Raw genomic sequence first — 20,548 nt, 5'->3', positions numbered from 1 at the left:
GTGAGGACAGGATGTCCTGAGTTTTTGAAATGAAGTGAGAGGCCTGTGCCGTGCAGAGGGCATGGGAGGGGACAGGAGAGGTGAAGACTGCAGCAGGGTTGGCCAGCTCCTTGCAGATTTTAAAGAGTTCGGCCGATTTGTTAGATGCCGCAGAGATGCGGGCTTGGATAAGGGCTCTCTTCTTAGTGAGAACGGAGAGCCGGTATTGCCTTTGGAGCAGGCGGCAGGCCAGTTTGTCAGAGGATGAACATGAAGCACGCCATTTCCTCACTGCCACCCTGCACTTGCGTTTAAGGGTGACGAGATCTGAGTCATACCAGGAGTTACATTTGACTTTGGGCTTCAGGCGGATCCTCATGACAGGGGCAAGGATATCAAGGGTATCAGATATAGCAGAGTGGAGAGGGCTGTGTCAGGGTGGGAGTCAGCCGAAGGGGGAGGAGGGGGCGAGAAGGTGGTAGCGAAAGCCTCAACTGACACGCGCTTCATGGGTCGGATGGCCGCGAAGGTGGGCGGCAGTGATGAGGGTGGCTTTGCCTGAGGGGTAGGGAAGGTGAGGTGGGAGGATAGGAGAAAGTGATCACTCCAGGAGAGAGGAGTGGAGAGAGGGACAGAGAGGGAAGGTCAGAAGAGATCAGAGCATCAAGAGTGTGCCCTGCAGAATGGGTCTGCCCAGACAGGAGAATAGAGAGTGAGAGAGTCGCAGAGGTCGCAAAAGAGTCCATAGGGAGGACAGGAGGCATCAAGGTGGATATTGAAGTCTCCAAGAAAGAGGTGTTGAGAGGTTGAGGACAGGAGTGAGGAGGAGAGGTCAGCCCACTCAGAGAGGAATGCGGAAATTTGACCAGGTGGCCGATAGATAGTAGCCACGGTAAGGGAATGGCTACGAGAGAGAGAGAGTCGGCAGACAAGGCATTCAAAGGAGGAGTAGGTCTGCGTAGGAGTGACAGTGGCAGGAATCCACTCAGGGAAGATAAGGGCCACAACCCCCCAGCACATTTGGGCCTGGGCAAGGAGAGGATCTTGTAACCGTCAGGTAGGAGTGTGTCAAAGCTGATGACAGAGCTGGCAGTGAACCATGTCTCAGTGAGACCGAGGATGTCAAGGTCCAGTTCCTCAAGAAGGGGACAGATATCAGAGGAATGTTAGACGGCAGAGCGAGAGTTGCGAGTGGCAATGTGGAGAAGGTTGCCATCCTTGAAGGACTTCCGGGGAGGGGTACAGATCAGAGGTACGCCCTGTGGAGGTGAAGAAGAAGGAGCCAGAGAGAGGGCAGCGTGAGAGGGTGGAGGCAAGGTAGCCGAGGACTGGGAAGAGGGGACAGTAGGAGAGGAAAGGAAGTTGATGAGGCGCGGGAAGCGTCTATCAAAGAGGTGGAGGTTGGCCTGAGGGCCTTGGACCAAGACGGTCCCATTAGCGTAGACATTAATGATGGCCTTAGAGGAGCGGAAGGGGGCCAAGAGGACATCCCAACGGGTGACACCATTAATGGGAGAAGAGGAGAAGGGAGAGAGCACAGAGACCATATGAAGGGTCCATTGGTCAGGGGAAGGCACGAAAAAGAGGATGTCAGTAAGAGTTTCCTTGGAAGAGGCACTGGTGTAGGTGTCAGCGATAGGGAGGCCTGGGTTGGAGACCAGGATATCCTTTTTAAACTTTTTCCTACCAGATTTAGTGAGGAGAGCAGGATAGTCAATTGAGAAGCAGTTAGAGAAGATAGGAGAGATAGAGAGCACCATGGAATAAGGAGGGAGTGGGGGGGGGAAGACAGACGAGAGCAAGTGGACAGGAATGAAGTGGCAAGCCCTAGTTTACCATAATTACAGAGCAACATTAACAGTAAATACGAATTATGTACCCAGTGTAGAGGCCACCTAAGTCTGAGAGTCCTGCGAGGGGAGAAAAAGCCCTAGTTGACCAAATTACAGAGCAACAGTAACAGTAAATACGAATTAGGTACCCAGTGTAGAGGCCACCTAAGTTTGAGAGTCCTGCGAGGGGAGAAAAAGTCCTAGTTTACCACAATTGACGGTAAACACTGAAGTGGTGAAGGTTGGTGGGCGAGCAGGTGGAGCTAACCAGAAAGAATGGCGGACCGGCGCCTGGCGTCCCCTGCGGACACCTGCAGACACACTGGGAGCTGCAGCTGTAGGAGCCGCCCTTTGCCTAAGGGGCCCTTAGCCGAGGGGGCTGCTGGGCAGGGGGGGCTGCCCAGGGGGGTGGGCTTTAAGGCAGGAGGAGAGGAAGGGGAGGGGGGATGTGGGCAGGCAGGGAGGCGGGAAGGGAGAGGGGAGAGGAGGACCAGGAAGTGAGGTGGAGGGAGGGGGCAGGGGGCAGCACAACGCGCACAGAGCGCCAACAAAACAAAAACAGTACAAATAGATTGGAATCTTACTGAAGCCCAATGGGGCATGGAAGGCAGCCTCACAGCAGGCCACACAGGGCTACGGGCGACCGCTCGATCCCGCTTAGGCTCAACAAAGAAGCGAGCGTGGAGAGCGGTCGTCACGTAGTCCTGGAGGGACTACGAGGACAACCAATCAAGGGGGCGGGGCGTGGGTGGGCAGGGAGGCGGGAAGGGAGAGGGGAGAGCAGGACCAGGAAGTGAGGTGGAGGGAGGGGGCAGGGGGCAGCACAACGCGCACAGAGCGCCAACAAAACAAAAACAGTAAACAGTAAAAATAGATTGGAAGCTTACTGAAGCCCAACAGGGCTTGGAAGGCAGCCTCACAGCAGGCCACACAGGGCTACGGGCGACCGCTCGATCCCGCTTAGGCTCAACAAAAGAGATGATTGTGTTCTCTTGGAGACAGCCGACAGAAAAGTTTTCCATTCCCCTGTTAGGACGGCCGTCTTTCCAAACTGCAGGCATGTGTCACCTTCTGTCTCAGGCTGGATTTCCTCCAGCGTCATTTTTCTTGGCCTGGCAAGCGCAATGATTTGGCAAACATGCTCTTCTGCGATCTTCGCCGCCTCTCGCTGGGACGCCGTGGCTGGTCGTGGGTGGCGCGACAAGTAGTCTGCGGGGTTGTCAGCCCCCGCGCGGTACTGCACATTCAGGTCGAACTGTTGTACTTGCAGTAGCCATCTCTCGATTCTTGCAGGCGGGTGTGGTGCTGAGCCACCAAAGATGGGGATGAGCGGTTTGTGGTCGGTAAGCACTTTTATTGGGTGTCCAAGAATATACACATGAAAATGCTTCCACCCCCAGATGATGGCCAGCGCTTCCCTCTCGATGTGAGCATAATTTTTCTCAGCTGGCGTGAGCGCTCTGCTTGCGAACGCAATTGTGTATACTGTTCCATTCTTGTCTCTCTGTGTCAACATCGCTCCTAGCCCCACAGGGCTGGTGTCCACAAGCAGTTGCGTGGAACGGTTAATGTCAAAAAATGCCATGGTGGCATCACTGGAAAGGGAGTCTAATTTTCTGGAACGCCTGTTCCTCCCTGATGCCCCACTGCCATGCAGCCTTGGCTTTCGTGAGCTCCCGTAGCGGAGCGGTGGTCGTGGCAAGGTCTGGGATAAAGCGGCCACAGTATGTAGCCATGCCCAAGAAACTTCTCACTTTGGAAGCAGTTGCAGGGCTTAAGCATTTTTGATGTCGCTAACTGTGGTGGGGTCTGGGGAGACACCCTGTTCGTTGAACACATAGCCGAAAAAGCTAAGTGACGTCTTTGCAAACTCACATTTTTCTTCATGGAGCACAAGTCCCGATTCTTCCAGGCGTTGCAGTGTCGCCGCCAGCCGGGCCTTCTCCTCCTCTGTTCTTCCATAAACCAGGATGTCATCGCTGACATTGGTGACACCTGGCAGGTCCTGGAGCACTCGGCGGATTTCATTTTGGAAAACTTCCGCTGCTGAGGAGATTCCGAAGTTGAGGCGACGGTATCTCCGGAGCCCCAGGCGAGATGAGAAGGTGGTAATGTAGCGGAATTCTTGGCTAAGCGGATCTGATGGTAGCCAGATTGGAGATCGAGGTTGCTAAAGACAGTTGCACCGGTGAGGTCCACAATTAGCTCTTCAATCGTTGGTGTAATATGCCTCTCCCGTCCAATGGCTGCATTGGGAAGACGCATATCAATGCAAATGCGTACGGCATTAGGTTGTTTAGGCATTGCCGTGACTACCATGGGGTGGCTCCTGACGTCTTTTCGATGATCTTCAGGTCTTCCAGTTTCTTGAGTTCCGCCTCCACAGCTGCACTCATGTGGAAGGGGACCCTCCTGTGTCTCACTGCTCTGGGTTCAATGGTCGGGTCGATGTGGAGCTTTACTGACCGGCCTTTGAGACATCCAATGCCAGTGAAAAGTTTCTTATGCTTTTTGAGGAGCAGCTCAATGTTCTCCGGCTGGACTGCCAGATTAAACTGTATGACTTCAAGGCGCTCAGCTGTGGTGCAGCTGAGCAGGGTCTCGATGCCAGCATCCACGACATAGATCTGGGTCTTGCAGATGATGCCACGATGTGAGAGCGTCGTTTTGAAATATCCCACCACTGGGAGGGGCTTTTTGCACCCGTAGACATAGAGCAGGATTGAGCGCCGCCGAAGCGTCAGCTGGGGCTTGAGTTTGTCGAACCTGGAAACTGGCATGACGTTCACGGTGACCCCGGTGTCTATCATCATAGTGACCGGGACGTCTCCAATGAGCACTGTGCATCGGCGAGACTTAGCATTACTGCGTTCGTGGTTGCCTCCTGGTTTCACAGCTGAGATCATGTGCACCTTCTCTCTCCTCCGGTTAAGGGTCCGTTTGGTGTGGCTTGGGGATATCTCTCTGCTGGACTGACTTTCTTCGCTGCTACTCGCGCTTTCTGTCTCCTTGCCACGATGGCACGGGCGCGCCCGCTCCTGCTGTACCGGGGCTTCTCTTTCGGTCTTCATTGGCGGTGCTGTTGTCTCTCCTTGTGCCAGGCAGGCCCTCGGGTTCCCCCATCGTCTCTGTGTTGTGGGGTGTTTTCTTTGCGGGTGGTGTCTCTGGGCAGCCTGGAGCTTAGGCACACTGCTGCGTAATGATTTGCTTTTCCACATTTGTGGCACGTGGTGCCATACGCTGAGCAAGGTTCACTCCTGCCATGTTATCCCCCACACCATATGCAGTCTTTTGGCCTCGTGCTGGCTGGCCCCCTTCGTGGCCTCTGTTGCCGCAGGGCATTGACTGTTGGGGTGTTGTCCTTCGACAGGTCTGTGTCTGGAGGCAGGCGACTAATGATCTGCTCCATCTCCGCTGCGTATTCATCGGTCCTTTCCCGTAGGCTTCCCATGGCTAGGATGGTGTCAAGCGGGAGGTCTTCTTCGGCGAGGACAGCGTGCCTTAGCTTTTCTGAGGACAACCCGTGAATGACTTGTTGCCTTACTGCAAACTCTTCGTCTGGGAAGTCACACGACAGAGCCATCTCTCTCAGCCGACGTGTGGAAGTTGTCTATGCTTTCCTGCGGCCGTTGTCTGGCTTGACTCATCTTAAATCTTTCGAAGTCGCGGCTGGATTTTGGCTTGAATTTTCTCGTGAGGACCTCCTTGGCGGTCACGTAGTCATCTGTACCTCAGTTCGTCAGGGCATTGAAGATGCAAAGGGCCATGGTGCCTAGGTTGAGCATGAGGAATGCTCTCTTCATCTCTTCATCCTCGATCTTGCGGGTGTGAAGGGAGAGCCCAAACTGTTGTAGCCAAAGCACCCACCGGAGGCCCGTGCGAGCGCCAAAGGGCTGAAAGGGTTGCATGAACGTGCCCTGTGTGGTGTCTAACCACGTGCTGGTATCTGGGTTCCGGCTCTGGCTCTCTAATCTTTGCGGCGTCGTGAGGTCATCCGCCATGGTGACTCTTGCCTGGCTCCGCGCCTGTGGATGGGTGCTGTCTGGTTCCCTGATGCCAAGTATCTGCGTTGGCCCTCTTGCTCTCTCTGTCGACTGGGTGCGGTCAGTGTGCTATGCCGTAGCTGTAGTTCAGTGTTGCACCAGGCCTCATGCAGAGTACGCACGGCAGCTTATGGGATGTGCCTCTAGTGAACAGGGTACACTTTCCTGGACTTCAATGCTTTTGTGTGGGTCAGCAGACCTGGGTTGTAGCCCCCACCGTTGTAGCTGTTCGAGGAAAAACAAAAAAGAAATGGCCTTGGCAGGTGCCTGCACGCGCATATAACAGAGTGACTGTCCTCTTTAGTGGAGTGTCCCCGTGTATGGTGCTGCTAAGTTACTGGGGGTGTCTGGCTCTCACGAGCATCTGTTGCTTCTCATCATTTTTTTTTCTTTGCTCTGCTCGTGTAAGTATGAGCATGTGGGGCCCAGCACGAGCATTTATCTTGCTCGTCACTTTTTCCTTTTTTTTTTCTCTGGTGCGGCGTGGGCCTGTGGTGCTTGCAGCCTGGGCCCCCTTCCCCTTGCGATCGTGTCCATTGGCGGGGTGCGGGCGGTGTGTCGCACTTACTTGTCGGCCTGCGACGGCAGGCTCGCGTGTGTGTTTTTTTTTTCGTTGTTCCCCGGCTTCACTGCACGGCGCGAGTATCTCGGCGAGCCTGGGCTGCCGGGGGAGCGCGACTGTCTGTTGCTTGCCGCCTTCCTTCTTGGTGGGTCCACAGGAGATCCCGCCTCGTCGCCAGTGTGATGCCCGCGAGGACTGGGGGCTGGGCCTCGCTGCGTGGTGCACGCGGCACAGGACAAACGGACGCTGACACTGTTTTGGGTGGTACCAGAGCGGGAACTGCCTTTCGGCGGGCTCCGCGCTCGTCTTTATTGACCTGTCCACGTGACTGCGGTCACGTGGACATCACAGGCTGCTGGAACAAAGGGTAAATGGATTAAGTTCCTTTTTTATTTCCATGATCCAGCCAGAGTCCGGAAACCAGGGAGAGAGCGAACAAGCTGAAAAACACCAGCAGGTAAGTGGGTAGGGGTGGCTCTTGGAGGGGTGTGTGGTAGTAGTGGGGTGGTGACTAAGGGGGGGTGGACCACATGGTTGAGGCAGATAGCATGCAGTGGCTCAGGGGAGTGCCACACGAGGCAGGAATGGAAAGCAGGCTTATAAAAGCTGTTCAAGTCTGCATTCCTGTCCCCAATTGGCTGGAGGAGCCACTACCCTGGGTGCCAACACGGAAATAGAGACAAGAAGCCCTGAGGGGCTTACCTTTACCGAGGAAGGGCGAGCATTTTATTAAATGGCTCGAAAGGGAAGCCCTCCTCCCCCCGTGCCACTTGCTGTGTGGACTAGGCAATCTTCTTTTAAACGTGCAGCATGGTAGTTGGTGGTTGATGCTTTTTTCACTTTTTTTAAACCCTCCCCCACAGTGCTTGTGAATGCGGGCTGGGTACTGCCTCTCCTCAAGTGAAGGTGCAGGAAGAAGTCTTTATTTTAGGAGAACACCAGAGCTCAGTAGGCATACTGGGCACACAAGCCGCAGCTGAATGGGGTACATGGAAGGACCTCTCTTCTGGCTGCACTGAAATGTGCCCAAGAATCCCTATGATTTCTGGACGGGCCAGACCCATCAGTGTTCTCTCTGTCAAGGTGCACTGGGGTTCGTGATGTGGCCCTTTCTTTACCTTTCTCCTCTTCACAGAGCAGGGTGCAGATTACCAACGAGGCTCCCTGGCAGAAGTCTCAAAATATGGTGCAGCCACCAGAAGATGGGGCGTTTGGGCGCAATGCCATAAAATGGTGGAGGGCCAAGGCGTCCCAGGCCCTATCAGGAAACAAAGGGGTTCTCCAAAGAGGTCATGGTGAAGTGACCCGGAAAAGAAAACTGGCCACGCAGGATGAGGAAAAGAGGAAATAAAGAAAGGGAACCTAACCAAGTGATTGGCAGGGTGAAGGCAGCAGATATACTGAAATTGGACGGCTACAGAGAAGATTAGCATGGCCCCTGCACAAGGATGACGCACTAAAAATGTGTCAAGCGTTTCATATTCTGGTGGCTCCAGAGGGAAGGGATGTGGGTCTTTCTTTAATGGCAGTTGGTGCAAAGGGCCTTGGCCTTAGCTTTGGAAAAAGGAGAACTTTACAGGGAACATAATATTCTTGGAACTTTTCCCAATTGGGGTAAGTTTCCAGATTCCCAAAGAGAAACTTAGCAATACGAAAATCACACCATGGTTGTGATAATCAGGCTGTGGTGCAGGTGTTTAACACCGGCTCTGCAGTGCTTGCGTTACTTAGCTTTTTTACATTGATTTGGTTAAGTCGAACACAGGGGTGAGGTCTCCATGGTGGTCACACAGACGATCGAGCATGTCAGGTTGCTCACATCGTTGTGTGGGCGGGCCTCCGTTGGGGCCCAAAGGACATGACGTCCAGGACGTGACGTCAGGGGAAGGGGAGGGACGGGGGTTAGGATCGGCAGTTCCGCCGACAATGTTAATAAAGCAGGTTGACAGATACCTCGGCTCCGGCGTATCATTGTAAGATGCTGCAGGGCCTGCCGCGGGTACGCTTCACAGAGAAGCAACACCCTAACACTGGCGACGAGCGGGTACGGATTCCCGCTGGTGCCGTGCCGAGGTCTGCTGTCCGGCAGTATAGCGCGCGGCGCGCCTCGGACACGGCGGACGACTCCACACGGCCCCGCCTTCCGCGTGATAAAGGCCCAGGATCGTCACATGGCACCCACCTCCCTCGTGACAGACGCACGGGATTGGCACACGAGCAGCCCAGGATCAGCACAAGGGCACCCGCCTCCCGCGTAACAGGGGCACAGGCCCAGGATCATCACACAGCACCCGCCTCCTGCGTGACAGAAGCACGGGAGTGGCACACGTGCAGCCCAGGATCAGCACAAGGGCACCCACCTCCCGCGTGACAGGGGCACAGATTCAGCACACAGACGCCCCACGAATACGGGAGCGCTGATTCTGTGTAGCCCCGCCTCCTGCGCAGGAAGGGCCCAAAGGCACCGCACGTGTCTCTCGTGCCACCTCAGAAGCCTCGACCTCCCTCCCACGAGCGGTGTGCCGCCGCGCAGACCAGTGAAACGAGGCCACACTGCAACAAAAGGGTGAGGGGAGGAAGAAAGTCCTCCGCACGCAGCAGCAGCGCCGCCAGAGCTGCCAGAGCCCAGGAGCCATAGTCATCCACGGGCACACAGGCTCATCACAGCAACGCCACCATGTCGGACACAGCGACCACGCCGGCATCCTCCTTGGGAGGGGCAGGATTGGCTGCGGCAGCGTCTGGAAACGCGGATACCGCGCAAGACAACAGTCAACATGCACACCAGGAGGGAGGAGCATCCCAAGTCATGCACATTCCCAATCCCTTCGAGATTAGAGATACCTCCAATCTAGGGCCCAGATGGAATATATGGCTACGGTACTTCAAGTTCTACACAGGTGCCATAGGATTGACGGACGACACAAGATTGAAAAACACACTGTTCATGGCAGTGGGACCGGCGGTAAGAGACATTTCAAGGGAACTGCTGAACGTAGAAACCGTCACATACGGGGAGCTACACGCCAAACTATCTGAATACTTTACGCCACACACGAACGTAGACTATGAACGCCACATGTTCCACACAACAAGACAGGAAAAAGGGGAGTCAATAGACAATTTCGTGATGCGCCTCCGCATCAAACTGAAACATTGTGAGTTCCACAGATACTCTAGTGAAGAGGCACTCAGGTCCCAAGTAATCGCCGGGTGCCTCTCGCAACCTTTTCGCAAGCAGCTTCTGCAGAAACAACGATCCCTAGAAGAAATCCTAGCGCTGGCCCGCATGGAAGCTGCGTTGGACTCTCAACTAGATAGCCTAGGAAAAGTATCCATACATCAACACAGTGAAAACACCGAGTCGATCAACAAACTGTATACCCACCCTGATCAAGGCAACAAACACCTCGAAGCCACATGTTATAAATGCGGCTACGAATACCCGCACACAGGAACATGCCCGGCTGTAGGTCAAAAGTGCGCCGCATGTGGGGGAATGGACCACTACAGGGCCATGTGCAAAAACGCGCCAACACACACGCCACCCAAACATCGCTACCAAGACAGGCGCCGACCCACCCGCCAGAGTCCACCCAGACCCGCAGGGGACAACGACAGAAGGCGAGCCCGAAAAGAAGACAGCGACCGCAGAAGCCGGTACACGCGCGAGGATAAACGCTCGGCGGAGGACATGAGACGATCACACAGACGGCGTTTTGTAAGGTATGTGGAGACCAGGTCCCCCACCAGCAGCGACACCCCTTCGTCAGAGGAGGATCAAAGGAGGAAAGGATACATGTGGGCCCTACAGGACAACACAGCGGCCACCCAACACAGCCCCATTTTCACACTTCAAGTGAATGACACCCCACTGAACTTCCTCGTAGACATCGGGGCGACGGTCAACATCATCAGTGACAGCGCATATCAATCCCAAAATTCGGAAGGCCACAGTAGACATATATCCCTATGGCTCCACGACACCCCTGCCATGCAAAGGCATGATCACAGCCTGGTGTACCCATAAAGGGCACTCCGCAAAGATCCCGCTATACATCCTGGACACCGAAGCCAACAGCGGATGCATATTAAGCTTCCGGACAGCAGTAGACATGGAACTAGTACACATCTTATACCAGCTGATGGCCCACAAGTACTTTGCAAAACCGGACGCAATTGAAAACGCATTCCCAAAGCTCTTCACTGGCCTAGGCAAACTGCGAAACAGGAAGGTACACCTACACATTAATCCCCAGGTCAGACCAGTGGCCCAACACTATCGAGGTATCCCATTCAATATCCAGAGGCGGGTGGAAGAAGAGCTGGACAAGCTCATCAAAATGAATGTCATAGAACCTGTGTCGGGCCCGAAGCCATGGGTGTCACCCATCGTCCCCGTCCCCAAGAAGTCACCAGAAGGATCTATACGCTTATGCGTAGACATGCGCAGAGCCAACACAGCCATTGAAAGGGAACGGCATCAGGCGCCCAGGATCACGGACATGATTCACCTTCTCCTCGGAGCAAGAGTTTTCTCCAAGTTGGACCTCACGAAAGGATACCACCAAATTGAAATCGCACCGGAGTCCCGCTACATCACCACATTCGTTACTCATCCCGGCCTGTTTCAATATAAAAGACTTAGCTTCGGCATATCCTCTGCCGCCGAGATCTTTCAAAAAGAGATCCACAAGGTTATCAGACACGTCCCCAACTGTCTGAACTATTCGGACGACATCCTGGTCTATGGCAAATCCCAGGAAGAACACGACCTGGCACTGCACAGGGTATGCCAAGCACTGGACGACGCAGGACTCACTTTAAACAAATCCAAGTGCGAGTTCTCGAAAGGATCCTTGAGGTTTTTCGGGCACATCTTCTCTGATAAAGGCATGAGACCCGACACGGAAAAAGTGGAAGCCCTTAACTCAGCCACGCCCCCTGTGAACACCACAGACCTAAGGTCGATCCTAGGATTGGCCAGCTACTGCTCCAGATACCTGAAAGACTACGCCACCGTCAGTAACCCCCTGCGTTTACTCACCCGGAAGGACACGCCATTCATATGGTCGAAAGAGTGTCAAGCAGCGTTTGAGGCGATAAGGAAGGCCATCGCACAGGCGGAAGACATGGCATATTTTGATGCCAGTCGCGACACCGAACTTATAGTGGACGCCAGCCCAGAGGGACTCGGCGTCATATTGACCCAGAAAGACCCAAGGGAGCCACACATCACACATGTGGTAGCATATGCCAGCCGGAGCCTGACAACCACAGAACAGGCATACTCACAGGCAGAAAAAGAGAGCCTCGCTGTCGTCTGGGCCTGCGAATACTTTCATCTCTTCCTGTTTGGCAAGGAATTCACCATCATCACGGATCACCAGGCACTACTCACTATATACGGCAGCCCGAAGGCCAGGATGCCGCCGAGAATAGCCAGATGGGGCCTACGCCTACAGGACTACAGGTTCCAAATACTGCACCGGCCAGGGAAGGAAGAAAACCCAGCGGATTACCTCTCCCGGTATCCCATGTCCACGACAGCATCTCAACCGTCCATAGCGGACGCGTACATAAATTACATCATACATCACCTACAACCACTCCCAGTAGGGTGGCAGGAACTATCGATACAATCAGAGGCGGACCCAGCACTGCAAATCGCTCGACACTGCCTACAGATGGACAAGACGACCCTCATGAAACATCAGGCCAGAGGAGAACCGGACACTACGAAGGAAGACGTCAAGTGGCTGGACCAGGTCTGGGAAGAGCTGACCGTGGTAGAGGACAACATCATATTAAAGGGATGCAAGGTCGTCATCCCGAGAACGTTCCGGGAGAGGATAGTGCACCTAGCGCATGAAGGACACCGAGGCGTAGTCGCCACAAAGCGCCTCCTTCGCCAGAAAGTCTGGTTCCCTCAACTTGATCGCTTGGTAGAAACCATCGTGGGAAGTTGCCACGTGTGCGCGCAAGTTGCGCCCCCGCGACACCCAAACCCATTACAGTCATCACCACTGCCAAACAAAGTGTGGGAGGAGCTAGCAGTCGACCTATTCGGCCAACTGAACAATGGGACACACGTGGTCGTTCTCATGGACGAACACTCAAGATACCCGGACGCCCAGATAGTAGAGAGCAGCGCCACAGCGAGCGTCATTCCAGCACTTGACAGGATGCTCTCTGCTTATGGCATCCCCAAGATCATAAAGTCCGACAATGGTCCTACGTTCATAAGCCAAGACTTCCAGCAATTCGCAAAATACATGGGGTTTCAACATCGACGCATAACCCCTCGATGGCCTCAGGCCAACGGCATGGTCGAAAGGTTCATGGCCAACGTAAAGAGGACCCTCCAAATCGCCCATGTACAAAACAAGCCATTTGAGCAGGCCCTTAATCAATTACTACGAGAATACAGGCACACGCCCCACAGCACTACGGGAGTGTGCCCAGCTGACCTGCTATTCCGAAGACCGATTACCACGTGACTACCGGAAGACCCGAGGCCACAAGAACTGACGCCGCTAGAGCAAGAAGCGAAAGCAAATGACACCGCGAGGAAAGCAAAGACGAAAGAGATCACGGACAGGAAAAGGAGAGCTTGTGAGAACATAATGCAACCAGGAGACGAAGTATGGCTCAGGCAACCCAAGAATCGTAAAGAAGAAGCCACCTTTGCACCCACACCCCTAGTCGTGACGCACAAGAAGGGCTCCATGGTCACAGCACAAAGGGACGACTGCTCAATGGTGACCAGGTACAGCTCGCATTTCAAACGAGTCAGACTAACTCAAGAAGGTCAATGGACATGGGACAGAGACAGCGATGAGGACAGACCACGCGAAGAAGCGTACCAAGGGGACGGGGAAGAGTCAGAAGGCGAGGCGCACCCCCCACACCCGCAAGGGAAGTCCCAACCCCAAATAAGGCAAAACGACCGCAGAGGAGCCGCATGAAGCCAACTCGACTCATCGAGGAGATGGGGTAGGAAAAAAGCCCCTGAACTCACATGTTAAAAAGGGGGGAGATGTCAGGTTGCTCACATCGTTGTGTGGGTGGGCCTCCGTTGGGGCCCAAAGGACATGACGTCCAGGACGTGACGTCGGGGGAAGGGGAGGGACGGGGGTTAGGATCGGCAGTTCCGCCGATAATGTTAATAAAGCAGGTTGACAGATACCTCGGCTCCCGCGTATCATTGTAAGCTGCTGCAGGGCCTGCCGCGGGTACGCTTCACAGAGAAGCGACACCCTAACAGAGCAGAGCAGAGAAACCTCTTTGCAGAGGAAATGACCATTAACAATCAGCCTCTTGTATAGCCTGACAAGGTGTGCGGTGGAAAGCTCTATAAAGAGGCGCCCCTCTCCCCCCATTTTCAGATTCCAGCCCCGGCTGGCAGAAAGGACAGAAAATAACAGCGCTTCCCAAAGCCCAATACCGGGAACACTGGATTAATCCGGAGCGTGAAGCTCAGGAAGGTTGGGGGAGCGAGAACTGGATAATGGACAATAAAGGCATTGATTAACTAAAGCTGAAGGAATAAGAAGTGAAGAGGGGTTCAAGAGAGAAATGTGAAACATATGCCCTGCTGATCATCTATGCTGACTTACGTGGGAATCATTAATAAAATGCTTGGGCCATTTGAGGCTGTGTGTTTTCCCCAAATATGTCTCAGCTAAGTGTGTAAGCAGGAGGCATGGTAATGCGCGGTTCTATGTCATTTTTTTCGATTTGTATAGGTTGCCTAACCAAAAGACCAATTTTAGGTGGCCTACAAAAATAGAAAAAAAGGACATTTCTTTGCCCCTACCTCTCCACCCCCACCCTCTCTTGCCCCATTTGCTACAAATTGGGGGCTTTCAACCCCTGAACCTCCCTCTCTGAGCCCCCACTGCATCCCTCCCCTCCCAAGACTCCCCCCATCATTACACACACTAAAACAAACATGCGCACCTAACACACACACACTAGGGTGACGAGACGTCCCGGTTTTCCCGGGACAGTCCGGGGAAATCACCCTCAGTCCCAGGATCCCGGGAGTTTTTTCATTTTAGGAACCCCGTCCGGCTTTGCAGGGTTGGGTGGCTACGGTAATTAAAATTGTAATTTTTTTCACAACACTTTCATAATTGTGGAGTTGGAGGATTAGCTGAACCCCACCCCCTCCCCCCCCTCCCCCCAACCTTTCAGATACAAGTCACAACACTTACTGACTGTGCCACAGACACCGGCTTGGAAACGAGTCTACAGCAAGCCATGTTATATCAAGAGCAAAAGCTTGTTTTGAATTAACATGCCAAGATTCACAGACAAAAATGCCCAAATGAGATCATATACACGTTATAGAAAGGCGACGTTCTGGAAATATGATTGTGTGGTGGTTGTGGGAGCGTTTTGGGGGAGGGGCGGTAATTGGTAGGCTGCGATGGGGTAGTCCCTCCTATGTTGTTGGTCATCCCGGTTTTTCGTTTTGGAAATCACATTCTGGTCACCCTAACACACACACATACATACATGTGCTTATCGTTCTCCCTTGTAGCTGCTTCCGGGTCATGGTGTGCCGGTCAACCCATGCGCGCACTTGTGTGCGTGGCAGAGGCTGACAGTTTGATTTAGAAAGACTGCTCTGTGTGGTCACAGAGCGGTCTTTCTGAATCGTTTTTTAAAATTTCGATTTGTTAAAAAAGGTCTTTTGACCTAGAACGTAATGCGCAGGGCAAATAAGATAACATAATATGAACACGTGGGGATGTGTTCAGTGCGGACAGGCCATGTTATGCAGTCCTTTCTTTTTTTTTTAAACCCACGCGCGGACCTTAGCATTGGTGAGCCATAGGCAGGTGGCCTAAAAGATGTGGTGCCGAGACTTTTTTTTCCCTATAAGTCCAAGGAGCATAGACACTGCTCCTTCAGCCCGTGCATCACGCATAGGACGACTGTCCCCAAGCAATCGGGTGGTAGGTACCAGGTGCCGAAAGCAGAAAGAGGTCTCTTTTCCCAGGTGAGGGAGCACTGGAGCAGCAGGGTATCCCTGGGCACATGGCATAGTGTTGTACCCTTCATGAGATGCAGTGCTCCCATTCGATCACAGTGTACTTCGGGCTACACATGTATTGTTTTTAGGAATCTGGTGACAAAGGCGGCTGGGCTATGGGGCACCCAAGTGATTGCAGTGGCTACGGCTTCTATGCATTGCGTCTTTTGTTATTGGATCCAATAGGCAACACATAAGGGTGGTGAAACAAGGGCCAAAACGGGTTGTAGGCCCTCCTCCCTTCCTCTGGGCCAATAGACAGGAAGGGAGCCAGGGACTGGGTTGAACTTCCCTTGCTGTCTTCGGTCTTTTTTCTTCTCCTCGTCAGTGCCAATGGAGCATTGACACTTGTGGGCTCAGGGTGAGCCTGGGTCACGCAGGGGGCAATGCACCAGACCTCAGGCAGGGCTGACCAGAACAGTGGCCCGTCGATCACCCAGGTCCCCGCTGCCCCTCCCTAACTGTTGGTGGGCTCAGTTATGTATGGCAGCACAACTGTTAACTGCCCCCAGAGGAGTGACGGGCATTCTGACAGGATTCTCTCGTGTAAGTAAAATGTTCCCCCCCTTCTGGGATACATACAAAGATGGTAATTTGGTGAAGTGGACAATTAGGTAATTGGGTGGGTCGTGTTTTAAATGGTAGCTTTGTTTACATTTTTCCTCACAGGAACTAATGCTCACACAATGACACGGGTAAAGTATTACAGTTAAAACGTTGTAAGGGTGCACTTACAGTAAAACCACCAAAGTACATTTTCCAAAAAACATCATTGCACTTTACATTTCAATATCACATATGAATAAATAAAAAGTGTTTGTGTGTTTATTTTTACCTTATATCAATAGTGTCGACATTTAAAATGGTTACAACTTGTGCTGAGGAGCCAAGTGACCTGCATTTTATGCGGGTAACACAGCACTTCAGATTCTGGAGAAAAAAAACCACTTTTTGCTGAACAAGGTGACATTATAATTAGCCGACAGGTTGTTTGTTTTCCAACATGTACAGCCCTCATTAAGGTATATTTTCATGCAAGGGAAACTCATGATGGCGAAAAAGCAAGGGAGATAATCACTAGTGCAAATCCAGGAACTTCAGAGTGCAGTTGCAAAGTTCATATCCTCATTTCACAGAAATATGTCGTCTTGAGGAGGAGCCGAGTTACACAACAACTGTGACGCAGTCTGGTTCCAGCTTTTCCACACTAGCCTGTTTCCCCTGTCAGTAACACTCTATATCCGCTCTGTCCATGTCCATTTAACTGTACCCTTACTATTCCATGCTAGAGTGTCTCCTAATACTGGATCCCCCTAATATTTCCAGCTAGGTTTGCACCATATAAAACTCAACACATTCATCAAACGTGTGGAAGCCTTGGAAGTAAAAGAAAAATGTGTTTTATTTGGCACGTACCAGTCCTCAAGGGTGTAAGAGCAATTTAACAGGACAGGCAAGGTGCAGTGATGAGGAAAACGTGATTAACAATCCAGGATTGATACCGTTTACACAGGTTTATGAAAGAGAATGGATTCAGTTAGAAACCCACATTATTTCTTCTGTCTTTTACACAAAATAAAACGCCACGAGCATAGTACCAAAAGGTTTCAAGTAGAACTGAAATGAACTTGTTGGTGTGTTCAAATATTGTCCAGTAAATGTGGATTTTAACTTTTTACTGAATTAGGAAACTATTGGAAACCTATTAGAAACAGTTGCTGTGGCACCAGGAAAGGGCCAGGACCAGAGCCTTGTCTACAGGTCTGGTTAGAGAGAACTTCGCATCTCTGAAAAAGCAATTGCCAGCATTATGCAGAGGGGGACCTGGTGTGAGTCAGCTGTTTCATGATTTAGAAAGAGTGCATCAAGGCAGAAAAGGGTCTGTTAGAATCTGGGCCGTTTCTAGATACTGGACCAACTTTTAGTTGAGAATAGTTGCCAAATGTTGCATTTTAACGCCTGTTGTGTGCCCAGGCTGCTTCGTATATTTATTTGTGCTGCGTCACACCGTGGTTAAAGGCTATGATAATGAGGCTTCCGGCACATAACCATCAGCTGCTCTGTGATGCAGAGTGCCTTTCATACGGTCACTGCATCTCAACCAATACAGTTGTTTCACTGTCCGCATCTTGGTATGGTGAGGCACGCATGACCGTTTGTTGCCATTTACTCGTATTTGTCAGCTCCCTGATGTTTCCATTCAGTGTGTGCTTGCCTTGCGACAGCTTTGAGCTCTGGCACATAACAAAACACTTAAGTGAGTGAATATCTGCATTGCATCATGGAAGAGTATTTTATTTGACAGATTGGCGTTTTTGCAAGATAGTCCACAAAGCTACTGGGGAGTATTGGGGGGGGGGGGCGGGTGTTCTGGTGTGAAAACACGTTGGCCAAAGTAATTGCCATAGCTGCTTGTTTTGCAATAGGACAAATAGGTGTACATAAGATGATTTCACAAAATCATCAGTTAGGGAGACCGTGTTTATTCTCACCCTACTGTCCATCCACTCCTCTCTCTCCACTCAAACCTTTTTTTTTTCAAACTCTTTTTATTAGTGGCAGCATAGAAACACACAGCACCTCATCGCCTACAGCATACATTCCATAACAGATCATTGGCGTCCTGGTTAAAGCATTTACACATAGTTACATAGAGTCGTCATCATCGGAGGACAGGTTGCATAGGTAAGTTCTCAAAGGACCCCATATGTCTTTAGGTTTGCAGGCTGTGGGTCGGGTCATTACATATTGTTCTTCTGATTCATTTACATAGGTCAGTTCACGTGGACATTGGTTCATATTGGGTGGGCAAGCATTTTTTCACTTAAGGAGGATACATTTTTTAGCAACTGCACATGCAACATTGAACAATCTTCTCAATTTCTCTGAACATTTACCTATGTCCCCAAACAGATATTTTTGGGGCTTCAGGTCTGGGGGGGGATCTGTGCGATTTCCTCTAGCATTTCAGCAACTTCTTTCCAGAAGTTCATCACCACCCGACATTCCCAGTACATGTGAAAGTCTCCTGCCTGTGGCATATTACATTTAGGGCATGCATCCGCAGCAGTGGGGGTGAATTTCGCAATTTTAATTGGAGAGTAATGTAGCCTGTTAGGTATCTTGAATTGGATTAACCACAACCCAGCATTCAGGGAGACCTTCTTAGTCAAGGAACAATATCTATGCCATTTCACGTCTTCAATGGGTATCTGTAGGTCTCGCTCCCATTTTTCTTTCACATGGTTTATCGTGGGGGGTGTGGGCTTGAACCTCCGCGTATAATCTAGATATACCCAGGCCTCCCGTCGCGGTTACCATCTGTATACATGGGTGTGGCTGGGGCTCGTCCGGGAATAGTGGCAATTTCCTTTGGCATGCTGCACGCATGCGGTAGTATTGAAGTGTTATGAGTGGCTCACCCCCAAACACTCTTGTTATTTCCCCCAGGGTTGCAAATTTGCATTTATAAACATATCACCAATTTTCATTTCCATATTGGGGTCCCAGGTTCCTAGTATTGTGCTGTCATGTGTGGGGGGTATACCAGGGTAGTTCCAAAGAGGTATCTCTGGATTGTACGGTGTCTCAATCTGCAATCTTCTATATATGGCCTCCCATGCTTTAACCGTACAATTTACCGGGTTGTATTCGCAATTAACCTTATACTGTGTATCGAATATGACAGATTGGACGTTCATGGGATGTGTGGTGTATTCCTCTATTAATGCATGAGGTGCCTCTTGTGCAGTATCTTACCAGTGCTTTGCAAATTGTGCTTGGGCCACAGAGCTCAAAGTCAGGAGCCGCTATACCGCCCGTGGAATATGACACAGTCATCTTCTCCCAGCCAATCCTGGCCATCTTCCCGTTCCAAAGGAACGTCACGACCATGGAGCGAAGCTTAGCGAAGAAGGGTCTGCCCGGCCATATGGGGATATTAACAAACAAGTAGAGCAGTTTAGGGAGGATTACCATTTTGAGGACCGCTACTCTACCATGTAAAGACAACGGCAAGCGACCCCAAATCTGTAGCTTTGTGGTGATGGACTGCAGTGTGGCCTCATGATTGTCCAGGTATAGAGTGGTCCTATCTCTTGAAACCAGGATACCCAGATATCTAATATGTTGATCCGACCATTTGAGACCGTGTAGCGTTGCAGGGTACTCAGTGTTTGGCTTGAGTGGAAATATTTCAGACTTGGCTCTGTTAACCGTGTACCCCGAGTACTCCGCAAAATTTTGTATTTCCACCGTTATAGGGGTCATATTTGCGTTAGGCTCACGGATGTATAACAAGGTGTCATCGGCATATAGCGAAATCAATTGAACGGATCCCTTTATGTTTATGCCTTTATCAGTGTGCCTCAGTCTAACCGCGGCAGCCATAGGCTCTATGGTCAATGTAAACAACAGGGGTCGAAAACGGACAGCCCTGTCTGGTGCCTCTACCCAACAAGAAGAGTTCAGAGATGGACCTATTGGTCAGTACACAAGCTCCCAGCTCAGTATATAATAGCTTGACATACCCAATAAAGCTGGGCCCCACCCCAAACGCCTCCAGCACCTTTAGGAGATAGACCCAGGAGACCAAATTGAAAGCTTTCTCAGCGTCTAGGGATATTGCGGCAGCGCTTCTCTTTGGGTCTATTTGCACCATTAGCCCGAAGAGTCTACGGAGATTCAGGGCTGTTGACCTAGCGGGAATGAACCCATTTTGATCAGGGTGAACCAGCAACGGGGCGGCCGGTAAAAGTCTATTTGCCATTACTTTTGCAAGTATTTTAGCATCTGTATTTATTAGTGATAGGGGCCTGTAGGAGGACACATCTTGCGGCGGCCTTCTCTGTTTGGGGAGCACTGTGATTACCGCCTCTCTCATGGTCGCAGGCAGTATGTTGCATTTAAGGGATTCTTCCCGCACTCGAAGGAGTATCAGGACCAGTTCCTCACGGAATTCCTTGTAAAAGTTTGCCGCTATCCCATCGGATCCCGGTGCCCTACCCGATGACAACCCTTTAATAGCTTCCACCAACACTTCTGCCGATATTGGTTGATCTAGCGCCAAACAATCTGCCTCTGCAAGTTA

The 20,548-nt window shown here is 51.7% G+C and overlaps 1 non-coding gene across 1 annotated transcript; it reads left to right on the top strand.

Annotated features, from left to right (window-relative positions):
- The first annotated feature begins 7,790 nt into the window (after positions 1-7,790).
- Positions 7,791-7,900, top strand: LOC138512380 (U6 spliceosomal RNA). Its single transcript, XR_011281221.1, has one exon. It is a non-coding gene; the product is annotated as a U6 spliceosomal RNA (small nuclear RNA).
- Positions 7,901-20,548: the final 12,648 nt, after the last annotated feature.

Source organism: Ambystoma mexicanum, chromosome 6p, assembly GCF_040938575.1.
Source record: "Ambystoma mexicanum isolate Mex_15411 chromosome 6p, UKY_AmexF1_1, whole genome shotgun sequence".
In the NCBI taxonomy this organism is placed as follows: domain Eukaryota; kingdom Metazoa; phylum Chordata; class Amphibia; order Caudata; family Ambystomatidae; genus Ambystoma; species Ambystoma mexicanum.
The sequence above is the reverse complement of the archived record's forward strand: the minus strand, read 5'-3'. Positions and strand labels throughout refer to the sequence as shown.